This window comes from Schistocerca serialis, chromosome 7 (assembly GCF_023864345.2).
Source record: "Schistocerca serialis cubense isolate TAMUIC-IGC-003099 chromosome 7, iqSchSeri2.2, whole genome shotgun sequence".
In the NCBI taxonomy this organism is placed as follows: domain Eukaryota; kingdom Metazoa; phylum Arthropoda; class Insecta; order Orthoptera; family Acrididae; genus Schistocerca; species Schistocerca serialis.
The window spans coordinates 105,352,902-105,361,747 of record NC_064644.1 but is presented as its reverse complement, the minus strand read 5'-3'; positions in this window follow the sequence as shown (position 1 = coordinate 105,361,747).

Genomic DNA, 8,846 nt, shown 5'->3' with positions numbered 1-8,846 from the left:
TCAAGCGTTCTGCTGGCGCTGTTAAGGGGCGAGCAAAAAGAGCGGACGAGAAAACCGAAAAGATTGCATCGTAGGACGAGCCGGGAGTGCGAAGGAGAATGGGAGGAGAGCGAAGTAGATGAAGGAGGCGTGCTACAAATGAAGCAATCAGCGCAGGGCGGATTGGGTGGGCGGCCAATTCTGAGCCGTAATGCGGCCTGCTGGGCCGCTGTGGGCTCAACCCGATGCCAAACAGTTAAAACTCAACAGTCAACTTCCGTAATTATACGCCGGCGTCTCTGCCTGGCCCCGCGTGGAAGACCCAACACCGTGTCACGGGAGTTAGTTCAGATTGTCTAGAAACGAACACAAAAGGTAAGGTTCGAAAACTCGTTATTCTACAAGACCTCCTGAAAAACAAAAACGAATTTTTTTTTTTTGTGTTAGCCGGCCGAAGTGGCCGTGCGGTTAAAGGCGCTGCAGTCTGGAACCGCAAGACCGCTACGGTCGCAGGTTCGAATCCTGCCTCGGGCATGGATGTGTGTGATGTCCTTAGGTTAGTTAGGTTTAAGTAGTTCTAAGTTCTAGGGGACTAATGACCTCAGCAGTTGAGTCCCATAGTGCTCAGAGCCATTTGAACCATTTTTTTTTTGTGTGTGAAAACTTACGGTTTTTTAAATGAAACACACGTTACTAGCATCCTACATCATTGTTCTTCATGACTACATATTTACACAACACCAAAAATAATTAATATTAAGTAATGAAATTTCTGTAATACATTTGTCTAGGTAACATATTTAAGTGATTAATATTCCATTAAAAAAATGTCTTGTGACTAGGACCTCCCGTCGGGCAGACCGTTCGCCGGGTGCAAGTCTTTCCATTTGACGCCACTTCGGGGACTTGCGCGTCGATGGGGATGAAATGATGATGATTGGGCAACACAACACCCAGTCCCTGAGCGGTGAAAATCTCCGACCCAGCCGGGAATCGAACCCGAGCTCTTAGGATTGACATTCTGTCACGCTGACCACTCAGCTACTGGGGCGGACATTAATATTCCATGATAGGTTAATGTAAGTACGAGATAAGCCATTGTGAAATGGTTCAAATGGCTCTGAGTACTATGGGACTTAACTTCTGAGGTCATCAGTCCCCTAGAACTTAGAACTACTTAAACCTAACTAACCTAAGGACATCACACACATCCATGCCCGAGGCAGGATTCGAACCTGCGACCGTAGCGGTCGCGCGGTTCCAGACTGTAGCGCCTAGAACCGCTCGGCCACTCCGTCCGGCAGCCATTGTGAATGTGAAATGCTGGTACTCGATTGGAGACAGATCTAGTGATCAAACAGCCAGTAGGAAATGTCGAAGGTCTGTAGGCGCTCTGTTGGATTACAGCAGCTGCATGTGGGCGAGCGATATCCTGTTGGAAAATATCCCCTGGAATACTGTTCATGAGTGACAGCGCGAATGGTCGAATGACCAGACTGAGGTACAGTCTTGCTGTTTGGGTATGTGAGATAACCACGACAATCCTCCTGCTGCTTTATGAAATCACGTCCCAGATCATAATTTCAGGTGTAGGTCCAGTATGTCTAGCATGCAGTCAGGGTGGATGCAGGGCCTCAACTGGCCTCCTCCTAACCAACACACGGCTATCACTGGCACTGAGGCAGAAACAGATTTCATCTGAAAATACAACACGACTCCACACTGCTCTTCAAGGAGCTCTGGGTTGACGCCACTTAAGCTGCAAATGGCGGTGGTTCGGGATCGGTGGAATGCATACTACAGGACTCTCGCTAGGAGCTGACCTTGAAGTAACCGATTTCTAACAGTTTTTTGTGTCACTGTGATGCCAACTGGTGCTCAGATTGCTGCTGCAGTTGCAGTACTATGCGAACTAGCCATACACCGAACACGATGGTACCCTCTCGGTAGTACCACGTCGCCGTGCGGAGCCCGGTCTCCTTGAGATCGTAGATTCTCGTGACCACTGCTGCCAGCAATCATGTAGAGTGGCTACAATGATGCCAAGTATTTCTGCAATATGGAGGAATGAACGTCCAGCTTCTTGTAGCCCTTTCACACAACCTCGTTCAAACGCAGTGAGGTGTTGGCGATGGCATCCTTGTCGTCTTAAAGGCATTCTTGCCTAACATCATGTCACCAGGTCCAATCCAGAAGGTAACTAACACTCATTTCCATTACACGGTGTATTTAAAGCAAACCTGATTTGTATCCTCTTAGTGACACTACTAACCCGCCGGCCGGGTTGGCCGAGCGGTTCTAGGCGCTACAGTCTGGAACCGCGCGACCGCTACGATTGCAGGTTCGAATCCTGCCTCGGGCATGGATGTGTGTGATGTTCTTACGTCAGTTAGGTTTAAGGGGTTCCGGAAAGGCTCAAAATCATGAAAAGTTCAATTTTTACTTTTTTGCCTTTTTCTGAATCTGCAGACTATTACCTTTTAATAGATATATAATTTATTCAATTCCAAAGACTACAACTATTTTTAAATTTTTTTTGAAATGTGTTCTACATGGGCGTGACCCACTGTGGCGCTGTTAAACTGCTGTCAAATGGTGTTATTATTAACGTCCGTGTTCATCAGGTACATTTTAGTGATGTGAGATAAAGTATGTGTTGTGACTAACCTGTGATGGTTCAATATATATCGCTGGTTCGATTGTCGATTGTTTCATGTTTATTTACTCTGTCGTTATCTCGAAAATATTCGTAATTAATTCTGTTTCTTGAGTCTCTGTTTTGTTGAAGCATAATAATGAGTAAAAGTAAAGTTATTAGAAATCCTCTGAAGGCTTTTAAGAAAAGGAGAAATGTTGGAAAGCCAAAGGTATGTGTTATTACTGTAAACAATAAAGACGATAAGCAAGTGAGTGAACCTAACCTCTCAAGTACACCTGCCCATAGCAGTCAAAGTGGGAAAGAAAATACTTCACAGAAGAAGCTTGGTTCAATGAGTGAAAACTATGAATGTTTTCTGGGCGAATCGGATGTGAATGAAATGTTTGATATGTCGGTTCTCAAAGGAATTTTTTCAAATTGTGTAAGATGTATTCATTGTAGTGAAGTTGGTCTGGAACTCTCCATAAAAAAAGCACGTAGGACTTGCTAGTGAAATACAACTGAAATGTGATAAGTGTTCATACATGACCACCTTTTGGAACAGTGTTGCAGTAACTGCAACTGAAGAAAATGGTAGCAAAATCTACGAACACAACAACGAGCGATGCTTGCTTTAGACAAGCAACGCCTTCGGGCTGCAGACAGGGCTGTAAAGAGTTTAGAAATACGAGCAAGAGTAAACAGGAGGAGGAACAAGAGGAAGCTGGAGGAGGAGTTTGCAGAGGATGAAGATAATCCATCCTATGGACTTGGAATACACTAAAAAGTTAATCCAATCTTTGTCGCTCGATTCCCAAAACTTTTATTTTCTCATACTAATTACATGTTTTCTAAGGATCTTCCAAACATATTTGTTTCAAACTTTCAGTAAATGTTACACAGTACCTTCTGCATAATTTAACACAGCCTTTTTCCAAAAAACTGTATATTTTTGAATATATAAATAAAAAATTGCAAAAAAATGTTGTGAATTTTCATTACAATTGAAAAAAAATCATCTTTAATAACTGAACCAAAATTTTGTTAAATCCCTGTGTTAAGTTGTAGCCCATATTCCAATAAATAATCTGTAAAAAGTTCAACTTCCTACCTCAAATACTTTGTGAGGAAAGATGTAATTTATAAGTGTTATTTTAACATTGCAAGTATAGGGCGTTCCGGAGCCCCTTAAGTAGTTCTAAGTTCTTGGGGACTGATGACCTCAGATGTTAAGTCCCATAGTACTCAGAGCCAATTGAACCATTTTTTTTCGCACAATTCCTTCTTGGTGCTGCGATTTTTTCCATCAGTGTATATGCCAACTTAGTCATTCTGGCGTCGAACACATTTTTACTAACGAGAGACCTGTTTGTTGACACCGTTACGGTAGAATGTTTAACCTCAACTCCGCTTGCACCGTTTCATCACTATCGCAGTGAAAGCCTCGACAGTGTCTAGGTTTTGGAAGCAGATGAAAATCGGATGTGGCCAACCCGTGACAGTACGGAGGATGACTGATGACAGACAACGAACCCAAGACGTCGGATTGTTTCAGATGTCGCAGCGCTCGTGCGTGGTCTGGTACTGTTATGCTGATGCAGAGGGTGGTCCGTGTGCAGACTAACTCTTCGAATTCGAAACTTGACTACAGCAAGCTATTTATTACGAACCGACGAGGTGACGTTCCACACCGCCTTGTTACACACTCCAATTCGTAGCCCTCTAGTGGCACAGAGCTGCAAATATGTAGACGTGAGGAATAAAGATGTAGAACCTTAATAAGGTTTTTTTAATTTAAACTGGTTCAAGAGTTTTCACATAAACAATTCGGAGGCTTACGTTTCAGCACTTCCTCGTGCATCTGAGTAAGTCCTTTCTGTTCCAGAAACTAGAATCTGACAATATTTGTAAAAGAAAACTGTGACTTGAGGGCGCCCAAACGTTTGAAGTTCCTAGGTACCTGGACGCATAATAAACTTTGATGACACAAGCACATGGATATGTCAATTAAAAAACTTAGTTCCAGCGGCTTTGAGCTTGGAAATATCACTGTGTTGACCAGCAGACGGAACTGTTAAATTACAATACACGCTTTCACAGAATACTGTCCTCTGGCATGACCACTTGTGGAAATTGTACGGAAGCGTCCAGCGTGAATGTGGAGTAAAACAGATTTCCGAATATCTTGCAGAAGTATTTTCAAGTTTCGACGATTCCTTTACTTGTGGGTCAATGCATTTACTCCCAGACTATATTTCTGGTCAATAACTAGTGTGCATTAGGATGAATTGCACTATTCACAATCACAATAATGAAAGTAAAAATAATTTCCATTTGAACTGTTCATGAATATATAGATTTCGGAACGGAGTTTTCCATTTAGATGCAAAAGCTTATCACAGTTTGCCGGTTGTTATCAGGTGAGAAGTTGAAAATTCCCCAGATATTAAAAACAATGTGCGCTTCTAGTTTCTCCTTCCAAAATGTATCACAATATTTGGATTCTGGGCTATGCCTTCCACATTAATCTAATGTTTGTTTTAAATTTGATTTTTATTATTACTCATGATGTATCTCCTAAATTTTCCACCTCATATCACCTCTGTCGTGTTAAAGATATTTGTAATCTACTCTCACCTAGGTGAACAACGACAATACGTTCGTGGAATAAACAGCAACGTATTCTCCCAACTTTCATAGTAACCAAGATACAGGTATGGTTCTGTTAGTAAATCCGCCAGTGAGGTTGTGTCACCATAGCTACATCATCAAAAACAAAATTTCATAAAATACACAAATAAATAATGCGTAAATTGATTAATAAATTTCGATTTCAAAATGCAGGTAATGAATAGAAATTTTCTTGCAGCTAATTGATATTTATGTTTCTCTTCCGTAGTTGACATCATTCCTTATTTTCTTCTTGGTTTACTGAACGCAAGAGCCCAGTCACTTTCCATTCCGTAGAGCCACTGAACGGCGAATATCCGTTGTTCCCAGAATTACGCGTATCGCCGCAGTGTTCACATAGTCCAATTAGAACACACTGAACATTTATGAAAGGTAAATGGAAAATATGATTCTGACGAAATTTTAAAACATATCACAAATTTGTATGTACAGTCGTGGACAATACGAGCGAGACCCCTCGCCTTTTCGTTATGCTGATCCGCACAGCTTTGAAGTCTGCTACACAGCATAACAGGCAAGGCGACGAAGTGCTACCAACATACTATGCACAGGCGTGAAATTGAAAAACTATCCGTACTTTGTCAGACTGTTTTCAATCATGTGTAAGACTATATTAACGCTGAATATTGTGTTAAACACAACACATAAATATGAAATATAAATGAAAGAAGAAACGCTAACTAGTGAACTGTACTAATATAAATGAATTCCAGCTTATCGAGATAGCCGGCCAGAGTGGCCGAGTGGTTCTAGGCACTTCAGTCTGGAACCGCGCGACCGAAGGTTCAAATCCTGCCTCGGGCATGGATGTGTATGATGTCGCAGGTTCGAATCCTGCCTCGGGCGTGGGTGTGTGTGATGTCCTTAGGTTAGTTAGGTTTAAGTAGGTCTAAGTTCTAGGGGACTGATAATTTAAGTCCCATAGTGCTCAGAGCCATTTGAACCATTTTTTTTTGTTTGACCTTTCGCGTAAATTTTCTTAACATAAAAGGCCGTGTCTTTAGATTGCGTTGACATAGAAGCTCACTTTTTTACACCACAAAGGGACCGTATATCGCAGGATGTGCGACACATTTCCGTTTATTATGTCTACCCGTACTCGAGGTAAACGGGTTTCACGGGTTGGGTAGACAGATAGACTGTCAAGAAAGTGAGACTAGTAGGGTTCAATTTTTACCGATTTATGTGACGAAATCGTAACAACGAAAGAATAATTCACCCTACTCATTATTCGAAATGTTATGGTTGCAGTCGATACATTAGCATATTAATCGTAGCTACGCTTTCGATCCAAATCACATTTACAGGAATGCAATAAAATTCATTTGCCTATAGAGGTGGTAATTCAGATCCCAGTATTAATGCCACCGCGTTTTAGAAGTGAGAGCATTCCCATTGCTAGCTAGCTTAAGAAACACTTCGGCTAATGAACGTTTTCTGGCTGTGGTGAGTCTAATGGAGAATTCGAAACATTGTAGAATATGTTTGGCAGCTATGTCGCCGTTTATTTCCTGGGCTGGTGCAGAATTATCCTACTAAATTTACTCGATAATAACAGTATTTTGTTATTTCGATAAACATATCGAACGATCGTCACATAAACGGTGACATAAAGGTAGAAAATTAATTTTTTGAGTCCAGAAAGCTCTATGCAACAGAAACTGCAGATTATTTTGCCATTTTAATTGCGAAATTGCCGGATTACTCATGTCTGGGGTAATAATAGAGGGCTGTTTGCCTGGGTTGTCTGCTAGTGTAGTGAAAGGTATTAGCTACTGCAAGGGAGATCTGGCTTGTTTTCGGTTCTAATCTCGATGGATCCAGATAGACTATCAGTGGTTTAGTCCCCCTTAAACATCCCAACAACCACCACCACCACCACTATCAGTGAAGCCATTTTAAGAAATTCTCGCGCACCCAATGCGTTTTATTGCTACCTTTATTCTGAACCAGCGCCTTGTGTGGATGTCAATATGAAACTCTTGTAGAATTTCATACTTGTTACTACCTACTTTTTCCACTTCTGTCACTAACTGAATTGACTTGAGTGTGACAACGAATAATTTTTAACAGAATTTCGTTATGAATCTTCACGCCTTGCTAAATTTGCACACTTTCATAGTAGTTCAGCAACGGTAATCCAGTGTGACTGGTCTGAACGATGACACAAACCGTTTCGTGGCCGAATGCGCGTAATATTTAGCTAATTCGTAACGATGTGGGGTACTTTGTCTTACTAAAACAGTTGTGTTATCTCGATAAGCTGAAATTCATTTTTATTAGTACAGTTCATACTAATTAGAGTTTCTTCTTTCATTTATATCTTATATTTACGTGTTTAACACACTAATCAGCGTTAATACAGTCTTACACATGCTTCAAAACAGTCTGACAAAGTTCGGATAGTTTTTCAATTTCACGCCTGTGCATAGTATGTTGGTAGCACTTTGTCGCCTTGCCTATTATGCTGTGTGGCAGACTTCAAAGCTGTGCGGATCAGCATAACTCAAAGGCGAAGGGTCTCGCTCGTTTTGTCCACGACTGTACATGCTTATAACAGATACATACTTGTAAACTCGAATGGATCTGAAAATAAAAACTGTGAAATACCCCACGTCATTTAAAATCCACCCCAAGTTTCTGTATTCGTTAACGCAGAAATAATATGATGCATTATAAATGAAAAACACGCGGTCCTGGTGTAATATTTTACAACATTTACTATTTTACAGCCAGATTTTCAGCTGTTACGGCATCGCTACGCACGAACACAAACATTTGTGGCTGTCAAATATTTGTGAGATGACAGATTTTAGACTAGTGGACCTACAGAGTATCAAGTTGATTTCCTAAGACGAAAATTGCTAATGTTTGTCTTAGGACTGAAAAGAGACGAATTATTTCAGCAAAAATGTGTTATAAAATTATTCTAGTTGGAGAAAATATGTGAGACATTAAATAATGAACTACATGATAAAATACAATTCTCTCGAATTTACTTTTCATTAAGGCCAGACCTAAGTTTTTACTTGCAGTAGGCGAAATATTCGCACAAGCAAGAACTTGTAGGCGCAATGCTTTGCGCAGCAGAAGTTGCAACACAGTGGGAGCCAACAATCCGAAGCTCCCATTGGTGTATTGGTGGCGTTTGATTCTAGCCCGCTAGCAGTCGAAGGACAACTAGTTTGAATCGGACTATAGTATTGTGCCATCGGATGTAACTTTCTGAACAGCCTGTTGCTCTCCAGTGGATCTTCTATATCTCTCCTATCAACCCTATCTGGCACGGATCCCACACTGGTGAGTAATATTCAAGCAGTGGGGAAACAAGTGTACTGCAACCTACTTCCTTTGTTTTCGGATTGCATTTCATTAGGATTCTTCCAATGAATCTCAGTCTGTTCGATAGAATTCATGTCGGGTGATCTGGGTGGCCAAATCATTCGCATGAATTGTTCAGGATGTTCTTCAAACAAATCGCAAACAAAGATGGTCCGGTGATATGTTTTGAAACATGAAGTCCATTAATGGCTGCAGA